Raw genomic sequence first — 13,559 nt, 5'->3', positions numbered from 1 at the left:
GTTCGGCCCACATTCATCCAGGGGTAAACAACAGACTGCGCCAAACTGACTGGCTGAAGCTGATACACAACATCTGGGACGAGCATTTCTAGGTATTAGCCACTCCAGCATGGTGCTGTGAAACAGTGTGAAGCGGGGTTTTACGAGCGTGTAGCCAGCTGCGTGCCTTTGGACCTATGAGATAAAGCAACTCAATGTCGCCATCTGCCTGCATTTTGGGATATCTCAACAGCCCGAGACAACGTGGTGTAGTGATGATCATCAAATCAAATCAAATCAAATTTATTTATATAGCCCTTCGTACATCAGCTGATATCTCAAAGTGCTGTACAGAAACCCAGCCTAAAACCCCAAACAGCAAGCAATGCAGGTGTAGAAGCACGGTGGCTAGGAAAAACTCCCTAGAAAAGCCAAAACCTAGGAAGAAACCTAGAGAGGAACCAGGCTATGTGGGGTGGCCAGTCCTCTTCTGGCTGTGCCGGGTAGAGATTATAACAGAACATGGCCAAGATGTTCAAATGTTCATAAATGACCAGCATGGTCGAATAATAATAAGGCAGAACAGTTGAAACTGGAGCAGCAGCACGGCCAGGTGGACTGGGGACAGCAAGGAGTCATCATGTCAAGTAGTCCTGGGGCATGGTCCTAGGGCCGCGGTTCAGTTGAAACTGGAGCAGCAGCACGGCCAGGTGGACTGGGGACAGCAAGGAGTCATCATGTCAGGTAGTCCTGGGGCATGGTCCTAGGGCTCAGGTCCTCCGAGAGAGAGAAGGAGAGAATTAGAGAACGCACACTTAGATTCACACAGGACACCGAATTGGACAGGAGAAGTACTCCAGATATAACAAACTGACCCCAGCCCCCCGACACATAAACTACTGCAGCATAAATACTGAAGGCTGAGACAGGAGGGGTCAGGAGACACTGTGGCCCCACCCGAGGACACCCCCGGACAGGGCCAAACAGGAAGGATATAACCCCACCCACTATGCCAAAGCACAGCCCCCACACCACTGGAGGGATATCTTCAACCACCAACTTACCATCCTGAGACAAAGCTGAGTATAGCCCGCAAAGATCTCCGCCACGGCACAACCCAAGGGGGGGCGCCAACCCAGACAGGATGACCACATCAGTGAATCAACCCACTCAGGTGACGCACCCCCTCAGGGACGGCATGAGAGAGCCCCAGCAAGCCAGTGACTCAGCCCCTGTAATAGGGTTAGAGGCAGAGAATCCCAGTGGAAAGAGGGGAACCGGCCAGGCAGAGACAGCAAGGGTGGTTCGTTGCTCCAGAGCCTTTCCGTTCACCTTCCCACTCCTGGGCCAGACTACACTCAATCATATGACCCACTGAAGAGATGAGTCTTCAGTAAAGACTTAAAGGTTGAGACCGAGTTTGCGTCTCTGACATGGGTAGGCAGACCGTTCCATAAAAATGGAGCTCTATAGGAGAAAGCCCTGCCTCCAGCTGTTTGCTTAGAAATTCTAGGGACAATTAGGAGGCCTGCGTCTTGTGACCGTAGCGTACGTGTAGGTATGTACGGCAGGACCAAATCAGAGAGATAGGTAGGAGCAAGCCCATGCAATGCTTTGTAGGTTAGCAGTAAAACCTTGAAATCAGCCCTTGCTTTGACAGGAAGCCAGTGTAGGGAGGCTAGCACTGGAGTAATATGATCAAATTTTTTGGTTCTAGTCAGGATTCTAGCAGCCGTATTTAGCACTAACTGAAGTTTATTTAGTGCTTTATCCGGGTAGCCGGAAAGTAGAGCATTGCAGTAGTCTAACCTAGAAGTGACAAAAGCATGGATTAATTTTTCTGCATCATTTTTGGACAGAAAGTTTCTGATTTTTGCAATGTTACGTAGATGGAAAAAAAATGCTGTCCTTGAAATGGTCTTGATATGTTCTTCAAAAGAGAGATCAGGGTCCAGAGTAACGCCGAGGTCCTTCACAGTTTTATTTGAGATGACTGTACAACCATTAAGATTAATTGTCAGATTCAACAGAAGATCTCTTTGTTTCTTGGGACCTAGAACAAGCATCTCTGTTTTATCCGAGTTTAAAAGTAGAAAGTTTGCTGCCATCCACTTCCTTATGTCTGAAACACATGCTTCTAGCGAGGGCAATTTTGGGGCTTCACCATGTTTCATTGAAATGTACAGCTGTGTATCATCCGCATAGCAGTGAAAGTTAACATTATGTTTTCGAATAACATCCCCAAGAGGTAAAATATATAGTGAAAACAACAGCGGTCCTAAAACGGAACCTTGAGGAACACCGAAATTTACAGTTGATTTGTCAGAGGACAAACCATCCACAGAGACAAACTGATATCTTTCCGACAGATAAGATCTAAACCAGGCCAGAACTTGACCGTGTAGACCAATTTGGGTTTCCAATCTCTCCAAAAGAATGTGGTGATCGATGGTATCAAAAGCAGCACTAAGGTCTAGGAGCACGAGGACAGATGCAGAGCCTCGGTCCGATGCCATTAAAATGTCATTTACCACCTTCACAAGTGCCGTCTCAGTGCTATGATGGGGTCTAAAACCAGACTGAAGCATTTCATATACATTGTTTGTCTTCAGGAAGGCAGTGAGTTGCTGAGCAACAGCCTTTTCTAAGATTTTTGAGAGGAATGGAAGATTCGATATAGGCCGATAGTTTTTTATATTTTCTGGGTCAAGGTTTGGCTTTTTCAAGAGAGGCTTTATTACTGCCACTTTTAGTGAGTTTGGTACACATCCGGTGGATAGAGAGCCGTTTATTATGTTCAACATAGGAGGGCCAAGCACAGGAAGCAGCTCTTTCAGTAGTTTAGTTGGAATAGGGTCCAGTAAGCAGCTTGAAGGTTTAGAGGCCATGATTATTTTCATCATTGTGTCAAGAGATATAGTACTAAAACACTTGAGCGTCTCTCTTGATCCTAGGTCCACGCAGAGTTGTGCAGACTCAGGACAACTGAGCTTTGAAGGAATACGCAGATTTAAGGAGGAGTCTGTAATTTGCTTTCTAATAATCATAATTTTTTCCTCAAAGAAGTTCATGAATTTATCACTGCTAAAGTGAAAGTCATCCTCTCTTGGGGAATGCTGCTTTTTAGTTAGCTTTGCGACCGTATCAAAAAGGAATTTTGGATTGTTCTTATTGTCCTCAATTAAGTTAGAAAAATAGGATGATCGAGCAGCAGTAAGGGCTCTTCGGTACTGCACGGTACTGTCTTTCCAAGCTAGACGGAAGACTTCCAGTTTGGTGTGGCGCCATTTCCGTTCCAATTTTCTGGAAGCTTGCTTCAGAGCTCGGGTATTTTCTGTGTACCAGGGAGCTAGTTTCTTATGAGAAATGTTTTTAGTTTTTAGGGGTGCAACTGCATCTAGGGTATTGCGCAAGGTTAAATTGAGTTCCTCAGTTAGGTGGTTAACTGATTTTTGTCCTCTGGTGTCATTGGGTAGACAGAGGGAATCTGGAAGGACATCAAGGAATCTTTGTGTTGTCTGTGAATTTATAGCACGACTTTTGATGTTCCTTGGTTGGGGTCTGAGCAGATTATTTGTTGCAATTGCAAACGTAATAAAATGGTGGTCCGATAGTCCTGGATTATGAGGAAAAACATTAAGATCCACAACATTTATTCCATGGGACAAAACTAGGTCCAGCGTATGACTGTGACAGTGAGTGGGTCCAGAGACATGTTGGACAAAACCCACTGAGTCGATGATGGCTCCGAAAGCCTTTTGGAGTGGGTCTGTGGACTTTTCCATGTGAATATTAAAGTCACCAAAGATTAGAATATTATCTGCTATGACTACAAGGTCCGATAGGAATTCAGGGAACTCAGTGAGGAACGCTGTATATGACCCAGGAGGCCTGTAAACAGTAGCTATAAAAAGTGATTGAGTAGGCTGCATAGATTTCATGACTAGAAGCTCAAAAGACGAAAACGTCATTTTTTTTTTGTAAATTGAAATTTGCTATCGTAAATGTTAGCAACACCTCCGCCTTTGCGGGATGCACGGGGGATATGGTCACTAGTGTAGCCAGGAGGTGAGGCCTCATTTAACACAGTAAATTCATCAGGCTTAAGCCATGTTTCAGTCAGGCCAATCACATCAAGATTATGATCAGTGATTAGTTCATTGACTATAATTGCCTTTGAAGTAAGGGATCTAACATTAAGTAGCCCTATTTTGAGATGTGAGGTATCATGATCTCTTTCAATAATGACAGGAATGGAGGTGGTCTTTATCCTAGTGAGATTGCTAAGGCGAACACCGCCATGTTTAGTTTTGCGCAACCTAGGTCGAGGCACAGACACGGTCTCAATGGTGATAGCTGAGCTGACTACACTGACTATGCTAGTGGCAGACTCCACTATGCTGGCAGGCTGGCTAACAGCCTGCTGCCTGGCCTGCACCCTATTTCATTGTGGAGCTAGAGGAGTTAGAGCCCTGTCTATGTTGGTAGATAAGATGAGAGCACCCCTCCAGCTAGGATGGAGTCCGTCACTCCTCAGCAGGTCAGGCTTGGTCCTGTTTGTGGGTGAGTCCCAAAAAGAGGGCCAATTATCTACAAATTCTAACTTTTCGGAGGGGCAGAAAACAGTTTTCAACCAGCGATTGAGTTGTGAGACTCTGCTGTAGAGCTCATCACTCCCCCTAACTGGGAGGGGGCCAGAGACAATTACTCGATGCCGACACATCTTTCTAGCTGATTTACACGCAGAAGCTATGTTGCGCTTGGTGATCTCTGACTGTTTCATCCTAACATCGTTGGTGCCGACGTGGATAACAATATCTCTATACTCTCTACACTCGCCAGTTTTAGCTTTAGCCAGCACCATCTTCAGATTAGCCTTAACGTCGGTAGCCCTGCCCCCGGTAAACAATGTATGATCGCTGGATGATTCGTTTTAAGTCTAATACTGCGGGTAATGGAGTCGCCAATGACTAGAGTTTTCAATTTGTCAGAGCTAATGGTGGGAAGCTTCGGCGTCTCAGACCCCGTAACGGGAGGAGTATAGACCAGAGAAGGCTCGGCCTCTGACTCCGACTCGCTACTTAATGGGGAAAACCGGTTGAAAGTTTCTGTCGGCTGAATGAGCGACACCGGTTGAGCGTTCCTACAGCATTTCCTTCCAGAAACCGTGAGAAAGTTGTCCGGCTGCGGGGACTGTGCCAGGGGACTGATGCCTTCCTGTTGGTCCAGTATCCTCATGCAGCCTACTTATAGTATATATATATATATATATATATTTATTATTATTATTATACTTATATACGATATGAGAAAGTTGATCATGTATAATTATTACAGTATCCACAAGACATGAGGCAAATTAGGGAATATATCTAGGCTATTTTAATGTGTTTTTTTATTACAGCCTAACCTATCTATATTAAATATACTGTAGGTGAGCTGTGCCTCTCACTTCAGTGTTCATTCCTCAGTATGGAGAGAGCTTGTTTGGAGTAAAAAATGTTGGTACTTTGTCGCTCGATGAGCACAGTTGAAGTGTACCATTTGGTGTTTTCAGTTAAAATGGGACAGATGATACTGTTAAAATGGGACAGATATCACTGTTAAAATGGGACAGACCTAACTGTTAAAATGAGACAGACCTGACTGTTAAAATGGGACAGATATCACTGTTAAAATGGGACAGACCTAACTGTTAAAATGAGACAGACCTGACTGTTAAAATGGGACAGATATCACTGTTAAAATGGGACAGACCTAACTGTTAAAATGAGACAGACCTAACTGTTAAAATGGGACAGATGTGACTGTTAAAATGGGACAGATGTGACTGTTAAAATGGGACAGATGTGACTGTTAAAATGGGACAGATGTGACTGTTAAAATGGGACAGATGTGACTGTTAAAATGGGACAGACCTAACTGTTAAAATGGGACAGATAGTACTGTTAAAATGGGACAGACCTAACTGTTAAAATGGGACAGATGGTACTGTTAAAATGGGACAGACCTAACTGTTAAAATGGGACAGATATCACTGTTAAAATGGGACAGATGGATACTGTTAAAATGGGACAGACCTAACTGTTAAAATGGGACAGACCTAACTGTTAAAATGGGACAGACCTAACTGTTAAAATGGGACAGACCTAACTGTTAAAATGGGACAGACCTAACTGTTAAAATGGGACAGACCTAACTGTTAAAATGGGACAGACCTAACTGTTAAAATGGGACAGACCTGACTGTTAAAATGGGACAGACCTAACTGTTAAAATGGGACAGACCTAACTGTTAAAATGGGACAGACCTAACTGTTAAAATGGGACAGACCTAACTGTTAAAATGGGACAGATATCACTGTTAAAATGGGACAGACCTAACTGTTAAAATGGGACAGACCTAACTGTTAAAATGGGACAGACCTAACTGTTAAAATGGGACAGACCTAACTGTTAAAATGGGACAGACCTAACTGTTAAAATGGGACAGATATCACTGTTAAAATGGGACAGACCTAACTGTTAAAATGGGACAGACCTAACTGTTAAAATGGGACAGACCTAACTGTTAAAATGGGACAGACCTGACTGTTAAAATGGGACAGACCTAACTGTTAAAATGGGACAGACCTAACTGTTAAAATGGGACAGACCTAACTGTTAAAATGGGACAGACCTAACTGTTAAAATGGGACAGACCTAACTGTTAAAATGGGATAGACCTGACTGTTTAAATGGGACAGATATCACTGTTAAAATGGGACAGACCTCACTGTTAAAATGGGACAGACCTGACTGTTAAAATGGGACAGACCTAACTGTTAAAATGGGACAGACGTAACTGTTAAAATGGGACAGATGGTACTGTTAAAATGGGACAGATGGTACTGTTAAAATGGGACAGACCTAACTGTTAAAATGGGACAGACCTAACAGTTAAAATGGGACAGACGTAACTGTTAAAATGGGACAGACGTAACTGTTAAAATGGGACAGACGTAACTGTTAAAATGGGACAGACCTAACTGTTAAAATGGGACAGACCTAACTGTTAAAATGGGACAGACCTAACTGTTAAAATGGGATAGACCTGACTGTTAAAATGGGACAGACCTGACTGTTAAAATGGGACAGACCTAACTGTTAAAATGGGACAGACCTAACTGTTAAAATGGGATAGACCTGACTGTTAAAATGGGACAGACCTGACTGTTAAAATGGGACAGACCTGACTGTTAAAATGGGACATACCTGACTGTTAAAATGGGACAGACTTAACTGTTAAAATGGGACAGACTTAACTGTTAAAATGGGACAGACCTAACTGTTAAAATGGGAAAGACCTAACTGTTAAAATGGGACAGACCTAACTGTTAAAATGGGACAGACCTAACTGTTAAAATGGGACAGATGGTACTGTTAAAATGGGACAGACCTAACTTTTAAAATGGGACAGACCTAACTGTTAAAATGGGACAGATGGTACTGTTAAAATGGGACAGACATCACTGTTAAAATGGGACAGACATCACTGTTAAAATGGGACAGACCTAACTGTTAAAATGGGACAGACCTAACTGTTAAAATGGGACAGACCTAACTGTTAAAATGGGACAGACCTGACTGTTAAAATGGGACAGATGTGACTGTTAAAATGGGACAGACCTAACTGTTAAAATGGGACAGATGGATACTGTTAAAATGGGACAGACCTAACTGTTAAAATGGAACAGACCTAACTGTTAAAATGGGACAGACCTAACTGTTAAAATGGGACAGACCTAACTGTTAAAATGGGACAGACCTAACTGTTAAAATGGGACAGACCTAACTGTTAAAATGGGACAGACCTAACTGTTAAAATGGGATAGACCTGACTGTTAAAATGGGACAGATATCACTGTTAAAATGGGACAGACCTAACTGTTAAAATGGGACAGACCTAACTGTTTAAATGGGACAGATATCACTGTTAAAATGGGACAGACATCACTGTTAAAATGGGACAGACCTGACTGTTAAAATGGGACAGACCTAACTGTTAAAATGGGACAGACCTAACTGTTAAAATGGGACAGATGGTACTGTTAAAATGGCACAGATGGTACTGTTAAAATGGGACAGATGGTACTGTTAAAATGGGACAGACCTAACTGTTAAAATGGGACAGACCTAACTGTTAAAATGGGACAGACGTAACTGTTAAAATGGGACAGACGTAACTGTTAAAATGGGACAGACCTGACTGTTAAAATGGGACAGACCTAACTTTTAAAATGGGACAGACCTGACTGTTAAAATGGGACAGACCTAACTGTTAAAATGGGACAGACTTAACTGTTAAAATGGGACAGACCTAACTGTTAAAATGGGAAAGACCTAACTGTTAAAATGGGACAGACCTATCTGTTAAAATGGGACAGACCTAACTGTTAAAATGGGACAGACCTAACTGTTAAAATGGGACAGACCTAACTGTTAAAATGGGACAGACCTAACTGTTAAAATGGGAAAGACCTAACTGTTAAAATGGGACAGACCTATCTGTTAAAATGGGACAGACCTAACTGTTAAAATGGGACAGACCTAACTGTTAATATGGGACAGACCTAACTGTTAATATGGGACAGACCTAACTGTTAAAATGGGACAGACCTAACTGTTAAAATGGGACAGACCTAACTGTTAAAATGGGATAGACCTGACTGTTAAAATGGGACAGATATCACTGTTAAAATGGGACAGACCTAACTGTTAAAATGGGACAGACCTAACTGTTTAAATGGGACAGATATCACTGTTAAAATGGGACAGACATCACTGTTAAAATGGGACAGACCTGACTGTTAAAATGGGACAGACCTAACTGTTAAAATGGGACAGACCTAACTGTTAAAATGGGACAGATGGTACTGTTAAAATGGCACAGATGGTACTGTTAAAATGGGACAGATGGTACTGTTAAAATGGGACAGACCTAACTGTTAAAATGGGACAGACCTAACTGTTAAAATGGGACAGACGTAACTGTTAAAATGGGACAGACGTAACTGTTAAAATGGGACAGACCTGACTGTTAAAATGGGACAGACCTAACTTTTAAAATGGGACAGACCTGACTGTTAAAATGGGACAGACCTAACTGTTAAAATGGGACAGACTTAACTGTTAAAATGGGACAGACCTAACTGTTAAAATGGGAAAGACCTAACTGTTAAAATGGGACAGACCTATCTGTTAAAATGGGACAGACCTAACTGTTAAAATGGGACAGACCTAACTGTTAAAATGGGACAGACCTAACTGTTAAAATGGGACAGACCTAACTGTTAAAATGGGAAAGACCTAACTGTTAAAATGGGACAGACCTATCTGTTAAAATGGGACAGACCTAACTGTTAAAATGGGACAGACCTAACTGTTAATATGGGACAGACCTAACTGTTAAAATGGGACAGACCTAACTGTTAAAATGGGACAGATGGTACTGTTAAAATGGGACAGATGGTACTGTTAAAATGGGACAGACCTAACTTTTAAAATGGGACAGACCTAACTGTTAAAATGGGACAGATGGTACTGTTAAAATGGGACAGACCTAACTGTTAAAATGGGACAGATATCACTGTTAAAATGGGACAGACCTAACTGTTAAAATGGGACAGACCTAACTGTTAAAATGGGACAGACCTAACTGTTAAAATGGGACAGACCTAACTGTTAAAATGGGACAGACCTGCCTGTTAAAATGGGACAGACCTGACTGTTAAAATGGGACAGATGTGACTGTTAAAATGGGACAGACCTAACTGTTAAAATGGGACAGATGGATACTGTTAAAATGGGACTGACCTAACTGTTAAAATGGGACAGACCTAACTGTTAAAATGGGACAGACCTAACTGTTAAAATGGGACAGACCTAACTGTTAAAATGGGATAGACCTGACTGTTAAAATGGGACAGATATCACTGTTAAAATGGGACAGACCTAACTGTTAAAATGGGACAGACCTGACTGTTAAAATGGGACAGACCTGACTGTTAAAATGGGACAGACCTGACTGTTAAAATGGGACAGACCTAACTGTTAAAATGGGACAGACCTAACTGTTAAAATGGGACAGATGGTACTGTTAAAATGGGACAGATGGTACTGTTAAAATGGGACAGACCTAACTGTTAAAATGGGACAGACGTAACTGTTAAAATGGGACAGACCTGACTGTTAAAATGGGACAGACCTGACTGTTAAAATGGGACAGACCTAACTTTTAAAATGGGACAGACCTAACTTTTAAAATGGGACAGACCTAACTGTTAAAATGGGACAGACCTAACTGTTAAAATGGGAAAGACCTAACTGTTAAAATGGGACAGACCTAACTGTTAAAATGGGACAGACCTAACTGTTAAAATGGGACAGATGGTACTGTTAAAATGGGACAGACCTAACTTTTAAAATGGGACAGACCTAACTGTTAAAATGGGACAGATGGTACTGTTAAAATGGGACAGACATCACTGTTAAAATGGGACAGACATCACTGTTAAAATGGGACAGACCTAACTGTTAAAATGGGACAGACCTAACTGTTAAAATGGGACAGACCTAACTGTTAAAATGGGACAGACCTAACTGTTAAAATGGGACAGACCTGACTGTTAAAATGGGACAGATGTGACTGTTAAAATGGGACAGACCTAACTGTTAAAATGGGACAGATGGATACTGTTAAAATGGGACAGACCTAACTGTTAAAATGGAACAGACCTAACTGTTAAAATGGGACAGACCTAACTGTTAAAATGGGACAGACCTAACTGTTAAAATGGGACAGACCTAACTGTTAAAATGGGACAGACCTAACTGTTAAAATGGGACAGACCTAACTGTTAAAATGGGATAGACCTGACTGTTAAAATGGGACAGATATCACTGTTAAAATGGGACAGACCTAACTGTTAAAATGGGACAGACCTAACTGTTTAAATGGGACAGATATCACTGTTAAAATGGGACAGACATCACTGTTAAAATGGGACAGACCTGACTGTTAAAATGGGACAGACCTAACTGTTAAAATGGGACAGACCTAACTGTTAAAATGGGACAGATGGTACTGTTAAAATGGCACAGATGGTACTGTTAAAATGGGACAGATGGTACTGTTAAAATGGGACAGACCTAACTGTTAAAATGGGACAGACCTAACTGTTAAAATGGGACAGACGTAACTGTTAAAATGGGACAGACGTAACTGTTAAAATGGGACAGACCTGACTGTTAAAATGGGACAGACCTAACTTTTAAAATGGGACAGACCTGACTGTTAAAATGGGACAGACCTGACTGTTAAAATGGGACAGACCTAACTGTTAAAATGGGACAGACTTAACTGTTAAAATGGGACAGACCTAACTGTTAAAATGGGACAGACCTATCTGTTAAAATGGGACAGACCTAACTGTTAAAATGGGACAGACCTAACTGTTAAAATGGGACAGACCTAACTGTTAAAATGGGACAGACCTAACTGTTAAAATGGGACAGACCTAACTGTTAAAATGGGACAGACCTAACTGTTAAAATGGGAAAGACCTAACTGTTAAAATGGGACAGACCTATCTGTTAAAATGGGACAGACCTAACTGTTAAAATGGGACAGACCTAACTGTTAATATGGGACAGACCTAACTGTTAAAATGGGACAGATGGTACTGTTAAAATGGGACAGATGGTACTGTTAAAATGGGACAGACCTAACTTTTAAAATGGGACAGACCTAACTGTTAAAATGGGACAGATGGTACTGTTAAAATGGGACAGACCTAACTGTTAAAATGGGACAGATATCACTGTTAAAATGGGACAGACCTAACTGTTAAAATGGGACAGACCTAACTGTTAAAATGGGACAGACATCACTGTTAAAATGGGACAGACCTAACTGTTAAAATGGGACAGACCTAACTGTTAAAATGGGACAGACCTGACTGTTAAAATGGGACAGACCTGACTGTTAAAATGGGACAGATGTGACTGTTAAAATGGGACAGACCTAACTGTTAAAATGGGACAGATGGATACTGTTAAAATGGGACTGACCTAACTGTTAAAATGGGACAGACCTAACTGTTAAAATGGGACAGACCTAACTGTTAAAATGGGACAGACCTAACTGTTAAAATGGGACAGACCTAACTGTTAAAATGGGACAGACCTAACTGTTAAAATGGGATAGACCTGACTGTTAAAATGGGACAGATATCACTGTTAAAATGGGACAGACCTAACTGTTAAAATGGGACAGACCTGACTGTTAAAATGGGACAGGCCTGACTGTTAAAATGGGACAGACCTAACTGTTAAAATGGGACAGACCTAACTGTTAAAATGGGACAGATGGTACTGTTAAAATGGGACAGATGGTACTGTTAAAATGGGACAGACCTAACTGTTAAAATGGGACAGACGTAACTGTTAAAATGGGACAGACGTAACTGTTAAAATGGGACAGACCTGACTGTTACAATGGGACAGACCTAACTTTTAAAATGGGACAGACCTGACTGTTAAAATGGGACAGACCTGACTGTTAAAATGGGACAGACCTGACTGTTAAAATGGGACAGACCTGACTGTTAAAATGGGACAGACCTAACTGTTAAAATGGGACAGACCTAACTGTTAAAATGGGACAGACTTAACTGTTAAAATGGGACAGACCTAACTGTTAAAATGGGACAGACCTAACTGTTAAAATGGGACAGACGGTACTGTTAAAATGGGACAGACCTAACCTTTAAAATGGGACAGTCCTAACTTTTAAAATGGGACAGACCTAACTTTTAAAATGGGACAGACCTAACTGTTAAAATGGGACAGACCTAACTGTTAAAATGGGACAGACCTAACTGTTAAAATGGGAAAGACCTAACTGTTAAAATGGGACAGACCTAACTGTTAAAATGGGACAGACCTAACTGTTAAAATGGGACAGACTTAACTGTTAAAATGGGACAGACCGTACTGTTAAAATGGGACAGACCTAACTGTTAAAATGGGACAGACCTAACTGTTAAAATGGGACAGATGTGACTGTTAAAATGGGACAGACCTAACTGTTAAAATGGGACAGACCTAACTGTTAAAATGGGACAGACCTAACTGTTAAAATGGGACAGACCGTACTGTTAAAATGGGACAGACCTAACTGTTAAAATGGGACAGACCTAACTGTTAAAATGGGACAGACCGTACTGTTAAAATGGGACAGACCGTACTGTTAAAATGGGACAGACCTAACTGTTAAAATGGGACAGACCTAACTGTTAAAATGGGACAGACCGTACTGTTAAAATGGGACAGACCGTACTGTTAAAATGGGACAGACCTAACTGTTAAAATGGGACAGACCTAACTGTTAAAATGGGACAGACCTAACTGTTAAAATGGGACAGACCTAACTGTTAAAATGGGACAGACCTAACTGTTAAAATGGGACAGACCTAACAGAACACTGCTGTTGACCAGAGCCCTATTCCCTATATAGTACACTACTGTTGACCAGGGCCC

This window comes from Oncorhynchus masou, chromosome 32, assembly GCF_036934945.1.
Source record: "Oncorhynchus masou masou isolate Uvic2021 chromosome 32, UVic_Omas_1.1, whole genome shotgun sequence".
NCBI classification, from domain to species: Eukaryota; Metazoa; Chordata; class Actinopteri; order Salmoniformes; family Salmonidae; genus Oncorhynchus; species Oncorhynchus masou.
The sequence above is the reverse complement of the archived record's forward strand: the minus strand, read 5'-3'. Positions refer to the sequence as shown.